Source organism: Anser cygnoides, chromosome 12, assembly GCF_040182565.1.
Source record: "Anser cygnoides isolate HZ-2024a breed goose chromosome 12, Taihu_goose_T2T_genome, whole genome shotgun sequence".
NCBI classification, from domain to species: Eukaryota; Metazoa; Chordata; class Aves; order Anseriformes; family Anatidae; genus Anser; species Anser cygnoides.
In genome coordinates this window covers 11,038,016-11,057,163 of record NC_089884.1, presented here as the reverse complement: position 1 = coordinate 11,057,163, position 19,148 = coordinate 11,038,016, and the positions used below count along the sequence as shown (strand labels likewise).

Below are 19,148 nucleotides of genomic sequence, written 5' to 3'. Positions count from 1 at the left end.
GTCACCCTGGTGCCCATAAATGCAGGTATACTGCATGTAGGTTGGTTCTCTCTGAAAATTCTTGAATTCTGTTTTCTTGTTTTCTGTTTGTTTCTCTTCTGGGATGAAAAGCAGCTAGCAGAGCAGAAGGGAAGAAGCAATGTTTGTTAGGACAGAAGCCCAGTCTGGTGATTTACACCCTGGATATTTAAGTCTTTTGGGTGCCATGACATGAGTGGTGAGCTTGCGTTACATAGGCAGAATCGGCAGAGTTGGAATGATTCTGGATAGAAGTCCAGATACTGGAATCATTTTTTCTTGGGTGGATTGAACGTTATTCACTATATTCAGAATCTCAGAGTTAGTCCACAAAAATGACTCCTTTGACCTGTAATGAGGGACAGCTGCACGTGATACAGTGTGCATGTGCTCCAAATGCTTTGTGTTAGCTGCTCTGATTTCCTGCAGACATGAAGGGCTGCCACACTGCTGGTACCATGAGCCTGCTATGCAATGTGTGCTGTAGAGCACTGCGACCTGTATGCGCAGTGGCTAAAAGGTCCTCTGCACCCTTGTGGTCCTGTGCATAACCAGAGGCTAACTCAGCTTTGTTCTGTCCTCCTTCCTGTGCTGCGAAACCCATACCCCTGTGTTAGGCAGCATGGCCTTCACACAGTGAATGGAGTGGATGATTTGCAAGGGCAATGTGCTCAGCAGGGCTCTCCCAGCCAGCTTGTCAAGGACAGTTTCTTTCACTGGCAGTTCCTTGAACTGAAGTTTGGTTTTGCATGGAGCCACTTGCGCTCATTGGAAGAGACACCTTGCTGTCCTTCACCCACTGAGTGCTACAAACACTTGCTAAAGATTAATTCCCTGTTTCTTGCACCATGAACATTATATTGTGACTGCACAGTGGAACGTAATAGAGCTCAGGCCTAGAAAGGTGACACTCAGGAGTTCTGTGTGTTCTGAACTCGAGAGTTGAAGTAGTTCTACCACAGTAATGAGCTGGTGCAATTTCCGTAGCAGATGAAAGGCTGAGAAGACTGGAGAGATGGCCAGACTTGTGGTAAGGGAAGAAATAAATTGTCAGAAACGGAAGTAGCTCTAAGGTTTTTGGAAGAAAACTCTCCTTCTCTTGAGGAGGTCTGTGGGTGCAGATCTGTGAGACTAAGAGTGGAAAACTGTTTGAAAATGAAATGGTTATTAGAGAGCTAATTCTTGAAGAATAGCAGTGGCTTTTCAGTGGTGAGCTATTTTGTAGGTGTAGTGTCTGGGTGCTCTATTCCTGCACTAGAGGCCTCTTGTATTGGTTTGAGACATCCTGTAACATTGTAAAACCTGATTTTAAGAAAAAGCTGAAAGAGTTATATGTAAACTGGTGGATAACATTACAGGCAACTATTGGTCTTCATACAAAAACAAACAAAACCCCTTAACAAATAAAACCCAAAACAACAACAAGAAGTCCCTTTGCATGGTCACTGAATTAAGAAATGAACAGTAAGAATCTAGGCATGTAGGAGAAAAGCAAGCTCCTGTCCAAGCAACCTGGACAGGGTGATAACGCCTCAAATCCTCAGCAACTTTTTAGTGGGGCCCTACCTTTGCCTGTTTCTGTGTCTCCTCTTGCTCTTTGTCCTCAAAGCAAGCACTCTTATTTTTATACACCCCAGCAGCTTTGAAAGAAAATGCTTCATCAGGCTTTTCCAGTAGCTCTTTCTCTGTTGATCTTCAGATAAATCCTGACAGCCCACCTGCTCCACTGTGCACTCCAGCAGAAATAGAGATGCCAGACACAACTGTAACACAGTCTGCCATGCAGCATGACACGTAGCTGGGTGGAAGACTGGACAACTCAGTGCTTGACATCACAAGAATATTTGAGACCTTATAGAAATAAGGTTGGAATCTCTATAAGTAATAATACACCAAATAAACAATCCTTTACACACAGGAAAATGAAAGATGCTACAGAAGTCATTTGTAACAGATAATCTGTGGTGGTGCAGTTTTTTGCATTAAATCAAATGTAATAGGTAAACTATAACTAAAGTTATGGGGAAAAATAAGAGGTTGAAAACACATTCATCCTTTTATTGCAAAATACTATAAGCTGCATACATGTGTGAGGTATATAAATATACATTGTTCACTTCTGTGTATTCCTGAAACCTCACAGCTGTATCATTTCATAAATAGAATCTGTAAGTGCCTATTCTGTTGAGCCTTTGGTTATTTTTATTTCATAATACTAACATGTTGTTTTTCAGTAGTATTAATCTAAGAACATCTGAGAGCTGAGCAACTCTTTAAAAGAAGTGTGTTTACCTGTATTAGTGGTTTACTTAGCCAATGCCTCTGGTCTCATCACAAATTTTGGATCCTACTATTACAGAAACACTAACCCATTTTGAGAGGCACGTAAACACTTCAGTTACCAAACACAATGTTTGCATCCTAGAGACTGGGCCTTTACCTTTGCAAAGTAAATCTTCAAAATTTGAATGCCTAGCTCTGGATGCTGATGACTTGACCATGTCAGGCAATCATAAATGCAGTTGTCTTCAGAGGAACCATTGGTGCTCAGCGCTTCTGAAAAGCTGAGCGAGGAGGTCAGGTGTCTCAGGCAGGATTCTGTGAACTAACATTCCTGTGAATCTCAGTCTTGACTCACAATGATCAAATTTAGCCCTGATTCCTACAGATTGCTGATGTATCAGGCAGGAACAGGACCCTTTCTTGTTGCCTTTCCATGCTCTGTGTTAACCACAGAGTCATTCTTCTCATGTCGCTCTAATGAAGTGGTTGACATGTCAATCCTCTACTTTAGAGGTGAATGGCTGCATTGAAAGTAATATTGGAGGCCCTTGTGGCAAAGCAGAAACCCTATAACACTTTTTTCTTTCTGATTCCTCTAGTTCTGACAAGTGGCATGGGGGTTGGAGGTGGAAAAAAAAGCTTTTTGTATCCTGATTTCTGTCAGTGACATTGGTCAGTGAACCCAGGATTTTTTCATTGGAGTTAATCCAGTCTTTTTATTCTTTTTCCATTTTCCCCTTTGTAGAGCAGCAGTGGAGAAGAGTGAATTTTTAATCGAAGTGTTTGGGACTGATCTCTTCTTTCTTTAAAAAGTATCAGTTTGTGGAAATCTGAAGTATTTTATAGATGGAAGTGAATAAAAACTGCATTATAGACTCTCAGAAAACCAGGTTTGTAAAAGCATTAAATGAATGTCTGCTAATTAAGTAGGATTATCTGTCATACTTGTGTTCAGGTGTAGCAAGCACAAGCAGAAATCAAGGAATTTTCTCACCTTTAGAGCATGGCATCCTGTCCTTTTCCTTACGGTGTCCTGTACCAACATAACATCATGGTTTCAGTTAAAAGCTCTGTCTTCAGAACAAATGAAACAGCACAACCCTTCCCCCTGCAGTGCAGAGAATGAACAGAATTGCAAAATATTTTAAACAGGAAAAGCTGCTGGGAGAGTTAAAAAAAAAGGAAAAAAAAAAGAGGAAGTTGGTATTGCTAAATTAGGAAGTGGAAGTACATATGAAAGACGTTTTCCTCAGGAAAAGATTGGTAAATGTGAGGCAAGGTGATCTGCTATTGCAATATAGCAGCCTTCAGCTCTTTCTCAGCCCAAGTTCTTCCAGTATCACATTTTGTCTGTGTTCATCATGTATCTGGTACCCAAACGATGATAGTATAGAATGAGGCTCTACCTGGTGGTTTGGGCAGTGAACAAAGATTCTGTAATAGGAATGTATTCGGCATTAGTGATGGCTAATGTTTATCACCTCTTTTTAGCTGTGTTTTTTGGTGTCAAACTTCCCTCCCTCCCCCTGCCATCAATGTGGACCAGGAGCAATATACACAAATCTGTATCACATTTTGTGGTCAGGATGAGTTCTATGCAGATAATTAACTATAAGTACATCAATGTTCATTCCAAAAGTTCTTCTGGAGTGCTTTAGGGGGAAAACAGCAACAGTATAAAACCGTATGATTTCCCATTCTGATTCTTTATCATTTTACAATGTGACTTCAAGTTCCCCAAATCAAGACTTCTGTATTTATCAAAAAGCTTAAGGGCTACAGCGTATTGTTACAGTCTTTTTTTTTTTTTTTTTTTGTATTAGTTTACTTGTTCATTCTGGTATGTATACTAAGGTTTTTCTGTTGATGATTCCAGTTAACCAGTTTAATTAATTACAGTTTGTTCAAAACCCACATGAAATAGCTGGTCTCCAACCCCAAAAAATCTTAGGTAGAAAAAGAAAAACAAACATCTCTATGCTTGTGGGTTATATGGGTGAGAACCAGGAATTCAGATAGCAAACATTAAAAAAGAAAAAGACATTCTCTATGGAAAAGGAGGATCAGCAAGGAACTATTTAATGTTTCCATTCTTTCTTCTCAGAGGCATGCAACAAAAGGACAAGCTCAATGGTCACAAGCTGTAACAAGAGATATTTCAACTAGGTGGGAGGAAAAACTGTCACTGTGTGGGTAGTCCAGCACTGGAACAGGTTGCCCGAGGAGGTTGTGAGTCTCCAATCTTGGAGACATTCAAAAGCTGAGCCCTGAGCAAAGTGCTTTAGTTGGCCCTGTGCTGAGCTTGGCAGCTGGACTGGAGGTCTCCAAACATCTCTTCCAACCTCAGCTAAGCTACCCTGTGATCTGTGTGGTTCTGTATAGTTTAGTGTTATAAATGCTTTATAGGCCAGGTTTTTCAATATTGTAGCACAAATGTAACTCATGAGGTCAATCATTTCTCTATGAAAAATGGGTGAATTCAGCATACATTTAAATAGACTTAGTCGTATGTTTATTATGCATTTCAATTATTTTAAGCAAAATAATGTCTGTCTTTTATCTCATCCTTTGATCTTGTCCTTTAATGGAAGGTCACAATTAGATTTATAGTTTTCTGGCCTGTTTCCCTTCGTACAGGAAGGACCAACAGTATAACAAACTGCATTTAAACACTATCAGTTTCGCAGTCATTTGGCCAGTGGGACTTATGTGTGCTACAGGACTATGAAATTTGAATTTCCCTTGTGAATAATAACAGTTATATCCCCGCTCTCCAAACATCCACATGTATGTGCCAAATTCTTTGTGAAAATTAATTATGTTTTGAATGACATTGAAACCAGGGTATCTGTATTCATAGTGGTTGGTTCTTGTAGATGATGTCTTTTGCCTGATGACCTGCAAATAATTGCTGTGATTGTTATGTTTGCTAATTATTTTCAAATAATAAATCTGAGGCACTTTTAACAAGTTTCACTGGTTGGAAAAGGCTTTGTCTTATGCTATAATTATTTAATAAGCTAAGAAAAAGGCTGGAAAAAAATGTTGTTCTTTTGCAGATGTTACACCTCTTTTAATGTGAAATGTTATTCTAATGCTTTAGAAAGTGTTTATCTTTGGTCTGAGCAATTATCTGATTGGCACCTTTTTTCTTTCTCATCCCCCACTATCTTTTCCCTTGTCTGGCTTCTTCAGTTTCCCTCCTTTCCCGAGCACTGAATAATTAAAAATATCTCATTAAAATACAGTTAGTTAAATATGTATGTTTTAACAATTATTTCTAATGGAAAACTCCACTTGTGATGGCTGTGCTATTATATGTATTTTGAAATCATTCTAGATTTGGAAAATTCATCTTGTGTGGACAGACAGAACCTTTCCCTTCCAGAGGTAATTTCTGTCCTGACGGTGCTTGATTCAACATGCTTAGACTCTATATGAGATGAAAAAGTGGGGAATGGAGAAGCATATGTAGAGCCTGAAGAAAATAGTCAGTTATTAAAACAATTTAGCTTGCCATTAAATCTTACGATTTTTGAATATAAATAGCTTTCTCTTCCCTTTGTCTCATCTGTCTTTCTATTATAGCAGAAAACCTCGTGCTGAGCAAAATAGGCAGGGTAGCCCAGCAGTGAAAACAGAACTAGAATCCAGGATCTTGATTTTTTCTGACTCCATGAATGACAAGCTGTATCATAGCTGTATCGTCCTGTGCAACTTACCTAACCCCTGAGTCTCACTTACCACTCTGTAAATGGCATATAACAACATAGGATGCTGAGAGGTTTAATTAGAATTAATTTTAGTCTTTCAAGTACTGTGTGTTTCTCAGATGAAACGTGCTGTGCAAGTGTGATGGATAATTATTATGTTGCGTCTGTGTTTTTCTGATACATTATTACTACTCTTTTATTAACCATGTTTTGAAAAAAACCCCACGGTACTAACTGGTTTGCAGTTTTGTTTGTATGGTTTAAAGTTAGTCCCTATGAGCGCAGTAAGTAATTAAACTAATGTTGGCATTGAGATGTGGGTTTTTTCATTTAAGAATGTTAATGGCTATTAGTAGATTGGCACAAAAAGTCTGTCTTGATACTTTGAGCACCTTGAATTATGCGCTTAAGTGTCAGATGGGCCTTATTGCTTTTAAATATAGTGAAGTAGCCAAGCAATAAAAACCTACAAAGTCTCTGTTGATAGTTTCCTTGTAGCTGGTCAGACTTGACCCAGGTGGCATTGCAGAGCAAACACCCAGAGAATTGTCCTAGTAATCGGTGCCTGGTGCCTCCTTAACCGTTTGCCAGTCTTGTCAGGAGCTGAGCATACCTTATGCAACAAGCCACCGCCTGTTTCTCCTTTTTTTTTTTGTTCAACTGAAACCCTGAAGTCCGGCGAAAGCCGAGATACCAGGGGATGTGACACGTAGCACATGGAAGCACACTGTCTTGTTGGATAGGAGATAACTGTGTTGTTTCCAAATGGAATCACTGCTACACGAGAAATAAAAATAACTGATTGTAGCAGAAACTGTGTGTCCCAAGGACATAATATTTCAGAAAGTGTTGAGTTATAAACTGTGCTTGTACTTTAACATGGATTTGAGCATGTGATTGGGCTTTTCTTGTAGCTGAGTGTTCGTGAGCCTTAAATAGAAAGGCAGTATTAACAAATAAGATCAGATCACTTCAGGATAATGAACTTCTTTCAATAAGGTTATTGTTTTATAGGCAGGTCACACTCTTTTTGTCCTTACTTGCCACATACTATGAAGTGTTACTCTGACACACAGGACTCCTGTGTTAATTGCCATGAGATGAACATGTCCAGAGAGACCATCTCCTCCAGACAAGGCCACAGATGCGATGAAGCAGATTTACCTTGCTGGACATGCTGCCCGGAAAACTGCTTGAGCTGCTTTAGTGCCCTCGCTTTCCAAAGTAATTAGTGTATAAAAATGAAAAGGAGATGAATACATTTATACCATTCTCACAGGTTATGAGAGCAACAAGCAGATGACTTTAGCTGTCCCACAATGCTACCCCGACAAAACGTAGACCCAGCTCGTCCACAAAAGCTGCATTTTTGTCTGACTCTAGTAGAACCACTCTTAAGCAATGTCCTTAGCAGTGGCAGTCTTACGAGTATACCTGTGTCTCCTCTGTCTTCATCCTAAGTATTAAGTACCATTTCATGATCTGGACAGACACAGGATAGGGGTGGCCTGGGACTGTAAGTATATGTCTGGCCAGTGTAAGCTCTGCCAGCTTAATGCAATACTCTTCTTCTCACGCATAGAGCAGATATTAACTTCAGGATTCAAAACTTTCAGAAAAAGAGCTTCTTAAATGCTAATGCAGCCCTGACTGAGGTTCATTAGCATGGGAACTCCAGGCTGATAGCAAAGTGCCATGTGCTAGTTGGCTTTTCTTTTGCAGCTAGGAGTCTTTGGCTTACCTGGAAACTTGTAGAATGAAGCTGGCAAATAAAGACGTGAATTTTTTGAGGCTCATTAAGTCAAAAATGTTCTTTTATGTGCTTTACTATTATCAAAAAGAATGGTATGGTACTGGAATGTTCTTAGAGCAGGGATAGGCACATACATTTCATGACCCCATTTGTTTCTCCCTTGCCATCTGTGTCAGCCAGTGATGCCTGCATTAACACACAGGATCTGAGATGTGAAATAATGTCACAAACTAAACGCCAATTGTGCTGTAATGTCTGATGACCACTCAGATGCCCGGGGTCTGATGATTCTGGCACCATACTGGGCAGACAGCAGTTCACTGTCCAGCACATCTCTGTTGTCCTTTGAGAAATAACTGATCATGGCTACAAATCTAGCTGAGCCAACGACAAAGAGACTACCAGGTCTATGAAGAGACTGACAGACAGCAAGGGAATGCAGATGGATGCTACACATTTGCAAGTGTTTATTTTTTAAAGTCTGTGACTGGGAAATATATAGAATGAAAAGGTCAGGGAAAGACAGTACGCCTTGCTGGCTTTGCCTTTCAGATTTTAGGATCAAAAAGAAAGAAGGAGGAATATGTCACATTGCAGGTAATTAAGGATTCATCAGGAAATAAGGAACACTTGGTTCTTTCATAGCTTTGAGGACAAAAGGTGAAGGGTATCTGGTATATTTTCCATATGTGGCATGCTAATTGGAGGGATAGACATGAGGTATTTGGAAATCTGAATCTAAGCTCTTATAAATGGAAATTGGTTTTGCTTAATGAGTTTGCTGGTAGGCTCAGTGATTTACATTTGGAAACATAAAAGATTTTTGATGATATATTTGAAAATTAGGGCTAGCCTACTTGCCAAGTGAGCTCTACAGATTTAATAATCTATCAGTGAAGAATTATTTTTTCCTTCCCTATAAATGTTTGGGATTTGAATGATGATTCCTAAGCACTGCAGTATTTTCTTGTTACTAATGCCCAGGAGTTGTTGTAGTTTAGGCTGTTGGCATTTTATTCCGAATCTTTCCAGAGTTTTGAAAACTTCACTTTGGAAATAACATACAGAAATATTTTGTTTCTCACACCTTACAAAAGTGTGGGGCTTATTCCAGTCAGGTATAGCTTTGTTTTTGAGCATGAAAAAGAATCACCATCATTTGTTTTTTATAGACATTCCCTGGCCCAGAGAAAATGAATCACTGCATTCAGCTGAGCTGAGCCAAAACAAACACCTTCTGGATAGTTATGTCCTCCAAACTTTCAAGTTTGTTTGTGATGGAGTGGACACGATTTATCTATTAAGGGCTGTAACGTGAGAAACATCAAGAGGAGGAGTTATGCAATATTACCACTAGATGGCAATTAAGACACATCAGATGAAACTGGTTGGTGAAGCTAGCCAAAAGCTTTCAAACTCATGTAGCTTACTTCAAAGTGTTAAAAGCTGGGCTTTTGAGTGAGACTTTGGGATATCTGTATTTTCCTTGGAGTGGAGCGTGCAATAATTTCCATATGACAAAGGAAAGATTGTTAAAGCTGAACCGAATTTTGGATTGCACATTTGGATTCATACATGTCTTGGCAGTTTTGGAAAGGATGTATTTGGTTTCTGTGCTGTAGAACCCCCACCTCCTTGGGGAGGGGGAGTAGTAGAGTCAGCAGCAAGTAGGAGAGGTCTTGGCAGGGTGGCCTCTTCAAACTTCGCTGCCAGGAAGCTAGGAGAACCCTAATTAGGCAGGCAAGTAGAGTCTGATCCAAAGCCTGCTGAAGTTAATGGGAGTACCTTGGTTTTGTGCATTTTTTTTTCCCTATTTCAGGTAAACCTACCAAATGAGACTGTCCTCTTTAGCATTCTGCTTTATATGCGTTACATCATCTACTGCAATTGCTCGCATATTAGCTATAAATGCATGCTTTTATTATTTGTAATGAAGATATGACATTTGCATGCTCTGTATGAATAACTTAAAAGAATACATGTGATGTAACTGGATTGTTTTTCTATTTTTTCCTAATTAGGGTTTGAAACAGTATAATTTTCTCACGTGTGTGTTGGAGAGTATAATTTCTTTGAATGAAGGGGAGGGGCACCTTTTATCCTTTTGCCTCAATACATTTCAGTTAAAGTTTTAATTGAATGCAGAATGTCACATGTTGGGCTGCCCTAGCATACACCCAGGGACCTTAATCACAGCTGGTCCTGGACTTACAAAATGTCATAGCTAGCAGAATTCAGGCAAAAGCTGCAATGGAGTTAATCCTACTTCTCTATTTAAAGTTACTCCAGTACTGGCAATACTCATCTTAGAGATAACTAACGTAAAATACTGGAAATGATTCTGTACTCCATAATCAAGAAAAATTCCCCACAGATTCAGTGGGAATTCTGCCTGGGTAAACCCGCAGGTATTGTGTGCTTTGTGAGATTGCATGCAAAGGAAGATCGTCGCTATAAACTAACTTTATGGCCTGATTTAAAAAAAAAAATCTAAATAAAGATTAATGGAAACAGCTTCTCTGATTACACCATTACTTTATGCTTATTTGAGCAACTTTAAATAGATAAGGAAATATGAGTTTCAATCTGTGCCTGGTGCCCCAGAGTAATTGAAACTCCCCTCTGTTGCAGAAGTGCTGGCTAGAACCACTGTAAAGCAGTAAAATGTCTGTCAGATATTCTTGCAGAATTCTGTTTTTGTCTGTCAAAGTTTATTCTCCCAATTCACACAATATTAATGCAATTTTTATACTTATTTTAAAAGATATACTTAATCCTTTCATTACAGAAGCACAACATATGAAAAATGGCTGATTGGCACTTTCAGGGTTTTCATACTGGTAAGTCACATTTGGATTCAGATAGCTTTATGTTGTTTTGTACAGAGTTGAGACATTTGAGATTGCACAAGGACTTTGGTTTCCTAATGGCAGACCATGACTGCTACATGTTGTACAGAGAAGGTGTCTGTATTTTTCAGTTTAGCTGAGTTAATGTAGCATCCCTGAAAGGCTCAGTTCACTTCTGCAAGATTTTGAGCTGCCAGTCTCAAGGAGTAATGAAGTTCCCTGTTTGTATGGATGGGTGACGTAGCTGCCTTTTGCAATAAAGACAGATGAGTTTGATCCTGTCACCTTGCAGTCAACTCTTGATGTGCTCTGCGTAGACACTTTCATATTCTAGGCTTGGGCTCCCCCCTTACCCTTTCAGTGCTCTCATCCTCTGATTGAATTTTCTTTTATCTTACTTTTTTCAGCATAGTAGACAGTTTGCATTGATCAGTTTGCAAGGGAAGAGAGCTGGATTAATCTGGGAGGGAAACGCAAGGCAGTGGTCATGGGGTACTCAGTGAGATGAGGGAAACTCCTGCTGTGTGTACTTTGACCAAATTTTCAGACTTGGAGGACAGATTCAAGTAAGAACTAGTTCTTGGGCAGTGTTGGCTTAACATCCTAATGGAGTACTGGGGAGGCTGCGCAGTGGTACCAAGGTGACTGCCAAATGAGCTGGTTTGAATACGAGAAATGGTGTAATTGGGTTACAGTATTGTTCCTATGGGACAGCCTGCCATCCTTTTGATGAGGGTAAACCAGCATAGGCAGAGCATGAAGTTAACGTATTTGTATCGATAATCTCTGGTACCTGAGCTCACTCAGGTCTCATTCCAGTCTGTACAAGTGGTTGCATACCACGTCCTGTAGGGCTCTCTTCCAGCACCTGGCCTGTGGAGAGAGCGGAGCCCTACATTGGATCCGCGTGGGGGGCACTGGCTCTCCCGTGGGAATACATAGCTATGCAGGCGGATCTGTGGGCCCACAAAGCAGGAGCTGTGGATTCATAGCTCAAACCACCTTCCTGAGGATGTGCAGTGGCTCCTGTTCTATGAAAGAATTAAGTAGAAATCACTCTTTTTTAAAAGGTGATTTTACCCACTTTTGTGTATATCTTTCCAGCAGTTTAATGAGGAAGCCAATGTTCAGAGCCTCCTCAGGTAGAAGAGGCTCCAGCTTGTATCTTCTTCCTCCCAGGAGAGCTTGCTTTCACCCCTCTTGTGGTGCCTGCTGCCTGTGAGAAGGAAGACGAGACTGTGTGAGACAGGACGAGTGCAAGGGAGGGAATGAATCCATCAGTGACTAAGGACTCAGGGTCTAGTCCCAGTTTCAGACAGTTCTGAGATGAACTCTCTGAGCACCTGGTGAGGGAGACAAGTTCATGTTGGCTTCTCCTTTTTATCTTCTGGTCCACTGAGTCCTGAATTACTTTCTGCACATAAGCATGTCTTCAACACATCGTGCATTGCTCTCTGTGTTTTGAAAGAGCGAGGCCTTCTGATTGCTGTCAGGCATAGCTGAGACTGTCTGGCAAGTCAAGAGGCCTTGGTGGGCGATTGCTGCTGAATTCCTTCATCCTGATCCAGGTTAGCTGTTGTGTAGGTGCTGAGCAGAACTCAGGGAATAAGAATATGAGGCAAACATCAAGGGTTCCTCGGAAGTTAGGGCATATCCAGATTAGATGTCAGGTTTTTACATCAGTTTGTTACTAAGCCACCTACCTTCCTCCTACGTTATGGTTCAAAATGCCTGCATCTTTCAGTAGAGTTAGTCCTTGGACTCCTATGCATTTTGTAAATAAATGTGGCCTGTTATTCAGAATGCTTGTATCTACTGCTTTGATTTAGTTCAATTGTATTAGAATATGTACAGGACACAAAATACTTATACTTTCAAATGGGTTATTGTTAAGCCTTGAGTGGCAGGATATTGGTAGGGTTGTCCCACATCAAGAGTGTGGAAAAAATGCAAGAAGATGACAGTGTAGTCACTGAACGTTGGCTGTCAGATGCCTGAGAGAAGCAGATATTCAATTACTGTACATGACAGCATGTAAATGTTGTTCTACTGGTGCTTAAGGATAAATTTTAACATATTTCTTGTAGTGTCTGAACTGATTTGAGCCTCTACAGAACTGAAATGTGCAAAATAAGTTAGTGTGAGACTGCTTTACCCTGAATGAGGTGCTATGACAGATCTCAAAAATCAAACACGGGAGGTTTCATTTTGTTGGCAAGAGGAGATCTGAGTAGAGCAAAGGCCTTGCAGAATAGTGTGATAACCACTGGAGAATCCTTGGTCAGAGAGGACCAATGTGCTGATTCATGCTCTGGCACTCGGAACGATTGTGCTGTTTGTTGGGAATCACTTCATTGTATCAGTGGAACTGAGGTGGAAAAAGCCTAGGAATTCATTCTGGCTCTTCATTAGACTTCATGACTCCTGGCTGTATTTTACATTGCAGTATCTTTCTGCTGCCAGAGAAGGTTTGAAAGAACCATGTGGCAATGTTCCCTGCCAGGAGTGAGCCTGCTATTAGATTGCTGGTGGGCTTCTATCCCATCTCCTCAAATACTCAGATGACCTTCAGTTCCCCTTTCTTTAGTAATTCCAGGCAAGTTAATGGTTGCTACTGGAGGTTAATTAAAAGGTGGAAAGATGCCCAGAGAATGGGAGGAATGTAGTCCCGGTGAATAAGTCATGGAACAGGAAATGTGAGAGGATCTGGGTTCCAGCACCACCTCTTCTGCAGAGCTGGTGTGTCTTTGCTGTGTCTTTTTGCTTGTCTGTGAACTAAAGCTAAACAATTTGCCTCTGCTTTAGAGTATCTGAGGTTTGTGAGTGAAAATGTCTATGTAACTCCTAAGCAAATCTTATAAATTGCTTTTTATGTTGTGGGACCATCTCATTTCAGATATAAGCTCTGTAAATCCATAAAGAAATCTTCAGTGTTCAGGAGAAATTATTTGGAACTATTTGGGAATGAGTAGCAGGATTTCAGATGCAGTGAAACTATAACAATATTACAGTGCTGTAGCATTTCAGTTCCTCAATCACTATGTGAAAAGAGGACTTAATTTTGAAAATTGCCAGGGGTTGCCAGACAGCAGAAACAAATGAAAACATTATTACAATTAGTGGAGGTAACTTTATTAAAAGTAATGGGCAATATGATTGTACAACTAGTATTTATGTATTTATCCAAAGTTGTCTTTCTTTTTTTTTTTTTTTTTTTTTTTTTAATTTGCTGAGGGGTGGTAAGGGAAGGTATAATGGCTCAGCAGGTAGTTAAAAAGGTGCTTTTCTGAGAATTTTGTCTTGTAGTGGAAGCAAAATCCATGTGTAACACCCAGTGTGCCAGAGGATGAGTTCCAACCCAGCCTGCTGTACTGCTGTGTTCCAACAGCAGTTTTAATAGACATCTGCTAAAGGTCTGCTAGGAAAGGATTCCAACTTTGCTCAAGTATATATATAGCATGAAGTTACATTTTAGTAAGCTCATCTTCTGTTTATTTAACCACAAAGATGGATTTTTTTTTTTTTTTTTTACTTGACAGTCAGCTGTTAGCCATGTTTGCTGACATGGGCAATTCAGTTGGAGATGTATTTTTTTTTTCATTGTTTACTTTCGGTTATCTCTGAAATCTTTTATGCTCCAGTTGCCGTAAGGAAAGCTGCAAAACAGCAAGTAAATAAATCTCAAATGGTATGAATTCTGTGACATGTTCTCCAAATCCCAGATGGGAATATGTCAGGAGGAAGGGGTCAGTCATGAGTATATGAGCAATCAAACAAAAAAAAAAAAGTGTCTCTCCAGTTGACCTTGTTGTGTTCCAGTTAAAGGTTTTTTGCTTGGTATACTGCAGCAGATAAAGGGCTAGGTATGACAAGGAGAGCAGGAACTTTGTTTTTGTGGAAGCTAAAAGGATGGTGGTTCTGCAGGGCCCAACTCATGGGAAAGTTGAAACAAACAAGAAACTCCTAAGCAGGTTGGGGTCTTGAAACATGCTCATTCTGCTGTACAACAGGAGAGCTATCACTGATGATGGCTATACATGATATCCTAGGACAAGTTTAAGCCCCACTGTTTAATGTTGCCATTCATGGAGCCCCACTGTTGCTGTGGGGGTGAATTAGTGATGTTGCTAAGGCAGCAGAGCTTCTCAGGCACCTTGCTGCCAGCATTCAGAGCTGCTGTGTCAAGGCACTCCTGTGACTGCTGGTGTCAAAAAGCAGGTTCTTGAGCTCTGGTTCTAGCATGTCCCATACTGTCTGAGCACTGCTTTTTCTTTTGCAAAGAAGGTTTCCCGTCACTTCTGACAGTGCATAAACCTTTCGAGAGTGAAACTGAAGGCCAAGGTAAGACGACATTGTCTGAGAATCACACCACTGCATCTCTGTTGATCCCAACCCATACTGCTGATTTTTCTTTTGCCCCAGCATAAAGAATCTATGCTGTTAGTCTGGCTTGTCTTGAACTAGGTTTCCTAGGGCAGCTGCAGTTTAGTATTACTTCTTGGCATCTTACACCTCCAACTTGAAAAGAGTATGCGTCAGTGGTTTTTTATTATTTTATTATTTTTTATTTTTAGCTTTTGAGACTTATCTAGATTGAAAGGTGATAATAACTTAAGTGTTGCTAAGGCAATTTCCCTTGTTTTAAATACTCACTTTAATCTTTCACAGTAAATCCCTGGAAGTTCAGTTTGAGATTAGAGTGAAGAAACACATTAAAAATTCAGTAGTTAAATAGAACATGCAATAAACTGGTGCAGATATACCTCTGAATTTCATAGGCAAACATTAGGTGACAGCATGCAAATTGGGCAGTGCATATACCTTTGTGTACCTGTCTATGCAAGTACCCCTATGATACCTGTCCATGCAAGTAGCCTTATCAATATGCAGTATTTGCATATGCATATTTCTTTTTTGCACAGAAAACATTCTTCACTGTCTGGAATTTTTACCCAAATTGTACTTTCACTTGTAAAGCTTTCATTAGACATTGTAGAAGAATGAAAGGTAAAGAATTGCTCCAGGAATTCACATTCTGAAAATGCATTATTAAGATACAGACAAAACTTGAATGTCTGTGTATGTGTCACGGGAGAAAAGAAAATCTCAACTGTGAGAGTCCCTAGGCAAGAATCATGGGTATTCAGGAGGGTAATGCTGGTCTGCTGTGGAAGATACACATCTAGCCAGCTGGAGAATGAAACTGTAGCCAGTGCCAGTAGTGTGAGGACAGGGGACAGATCTCAGCTAGCAGAGCTGTACTGTTCCAACATGTTCAGCTTGTCTGCACCTCCTCCAGTAACACAGCACTTGCTTTCTCTGGCTTCCTTCTCAGCTTGTACGATACCCTCCAGGCCAGTCCCTGACAAACATAAAGCCGGACTGAGCTGGACTGTCAGCTGCAGAAAGTGTCAACAAGAAGGTTCTGATTCTGTGGAGCAGATGACAGCAATTATAATCTTGCAGAAGGTGCCCCAAATGTGTTTCATGACTTCTTTGCTCATGAGATTTATCTGCCCTTATTTACAAATCACTAGCAATAAAATCCCAAAAGACAGGATGACAAAAATCAGATGGCTGGTGTTTTTGCAGAGGTGATGTATAGGCTGACCTACTTGTGTATATCATGTATTGCTTACGCCAGCATGATGACTGATTTCAGTGGTACAGGCAAGAAGGGTTAATGTCACCCTTTGGCAATGGTATTGTTCTTAAATCCCACATAAGGCCCATGTAGAGAGTTTCAGTGAGACTTCAGCACTGCATAAGACCTGCCAAGAGTTTTTGTGCTGGAGGAGTACGGGTTGGCAGGATCAGCCCTAACACGTTAAGTGCTGTTTATGATATTATTATTGCTTTGTGAATTCATTTCCCACAGAGACAGACTGGAGATGCAATGTTCAGATTCAAACTTCCTCTGTGCTCTGGGGTGTCAGCTCCATGGTTTAGTTTTGGGCCCATTTCAAATGTCTAGTTATTAACAGCTATGCTCAGTATTGTGTTTATAGACTATACTGTAAACTGTATGAAGAATGCAAACAATTGATTTTTGTGAAAAGCCTAGGAAGATGTTATTTTCAAGAATAAAGGGAACATAATCACCCTTCATAGGTAAGATATGTTATTTACACTATGGGGATTCATGTCAGTACATTTTAAGTAAGTTGCTTGGCTGAACTTGTTATCTAGCTGCCAAGAACGGAAGTGAGAGAGAAGAGCCAGTGAGAATTATTGGACTCTACACTCCAAACTTACATCATGTAAACATTTATAACATGACTTTTATTTTCAGCATTGACCATTCTGGTGGGGGCCTCTTTGTTGCTTTATTGCTGGCAGACTGCTTTTGATGGCACTTTTTGGCTTATCTGTGAGGAAGCAGCAGTCCAACAGACCTGGAACTACATGATATTTGCAACATGTACAATTAAGATTTCTAGTCATCCCTTTCTCTTTCCAGGTTCCCAGCAACAGCCAGCTGCTTGGGTTTAAGCACTTCCTTATGCCCCTACTGTTAACGTTGACTTGCAGTGACCGATGGTCCCACCCTGCTTTCTCAGCATGTAGTGGTGAAATCAGTAATCATAGATGAGAGAAAGAGGCTGACTTTTCCGTTTCTCCTTAGTCTCACAGTTAAAAAAAAAAAAGGATATCGATTCCAAGTATGTAACTTTCCATCTCAGAATACCTACAGATAACAATTCGCAGTATACCTGGCAACATTTACGTTAGGTCAAGAAGCAGTCTTTCAGCAAAGTCCATCCTTCCTACTGGCATCAGTAGCGCTTTGGTCTTCCATGATATCAAGATATGTTCCTCCAAAATCACATCAGTTCACGTTAAGGATGAAATGCATAATTCAGAAAATTTGTTTCTTTTAGATGTATGCTCTCTGTGAAACTACACAGAGCAAAGCAGAGCAGTGGGGAAGAGAGGAATAACTGAGGTTTCTTCCTTTGTGCAGTTTTCAGATTTCTGATGATGCTACAAGTATCTGACCCAGTTCAATTACGTGGGTGAACTCCATAAGTTTTTCTTACCATTTGTTGCAGTTCATCAGCTTTGTAGCATTTAGGCGGTAGACACAGCTCAGTTTATACACAAGTTTTGTTTGTTGTTGTTGTTTTCAGAGCCCCTTAATGCTCCTCACTGACCCTTTTATAAGCTATAACTTTTGCTCACACTCCATAAGTCAGGCAGTCTTTAGTAAAAGAGCCTATCAAGAAAAAAAATCTGGGATCCTTTCCAGGGAAAGGCATGTATAATAGAGAATTCTGGCAGTTTTTCATCTGGCACTAATTTATTATTTCAAGCTGGCTTGCTCTTTAGACTATAATAAACAGTATTTTACATCTAACAAATCACTTTTAATATCCCTGACCTTGACAATGTGTATCTACTATGGGTTTAAAAGAAAAACTCTAACCAGAAAAACAGTGGGTCACAAACTGATGTAATCATAGTTCTTTAAGTTTCAGCATTCCTAGTGAAATGAAAGGTGCATGGAAGAATAGGTGGTTTTAATAGAGATATCTACTATCTCGAGCTATGCCATGCATGCTAGGTTTTGAAGAGCACAGTCTTTATGTTTAGTCTAAAAGAATTTAGATGATATAATAATGGAAGATGATGATAGATTCAATGAAGTGACAGCAGTGTTTTGTTGAAGTCAGGAGGCTGCTGTTCCTGCACCCTTAAGAATTCAAACAAATATTGTATCAACACATATAAGCTGCGTTTAAATGAGAGTTACATTAATTTTTATGTTACTTTTTATCTCAGGTTAAAAAAGATTGTTCTTATTAAAAAGCACTTGTAAGCCCCCAAAAAACAACAATGTCAGAAGGTTGTCCCTGGCACTGTGCTCATCACATCCCTGAATGGGAGAAAGGATGAGAAGATGAAATGTGTCTTGGTTTCATAACAGCAGAAGACTACTTGCTTCATGATTCAAGCAACAGGCTGACTCTTTCCAGTTCTTTAATGCCATTTCTAAGCATACACGTAGAACATTTCAGACTTGCTGAAATGTGATACTGGTCAGTAGGCAGAAGTTTTTCATCTTTTTCCAGCTACATTATCTGTATTTTAAAACTATAAACAAATTAGGGGAAAGGTAACATGGGTAGTCGTTTTGCATAATTTAGAAGCAGCTGCTCTACATGTGTGCACACACCTACACAGAGCCATGTAACAGACAGAGTAAGGTGTGTCCATTTCCAATATGTTTTGCATTATCTTAGGAGAGTTACTGATAAAAGAAAGTTCTAAGTACTAGTTTGTTATGACCATCCAAGTAGTAAAGAAATAGCTCCTTATTTATGAAGAAATGGCTTCTTATTTGTGTAATACTATTAGTATATGTGCTCCCAGGACTGCTAACCCACTGTTTCTCTTAATAGCCTGCACCTGACTTCAAAGCTTGCTGAAATTAAGCTTATTAGTTCTACTCATGTTGTCATTATGCAGACACCTGTTCAGTGTAGTCCTTGTAGTCTTTTTTTTTTTTTTTTTTTTTTTTTCTTTTCTCCT

The 19,148-nt window shown here is 39.9% G+C and overlaps 1 long non-coding RNA gene across 1 annotated transcript in view; it reads left to right on the top strand.

The window, feature by feature from the left end:
- LOC106033218 (uncharacterized) overlaps positions 1-19,148 on the top strand; it is a 203,856-nt gene that overhangs the window by 56,584 nt on the left and 128,124 nt on the right. The window lies entirely within an intron of this gene.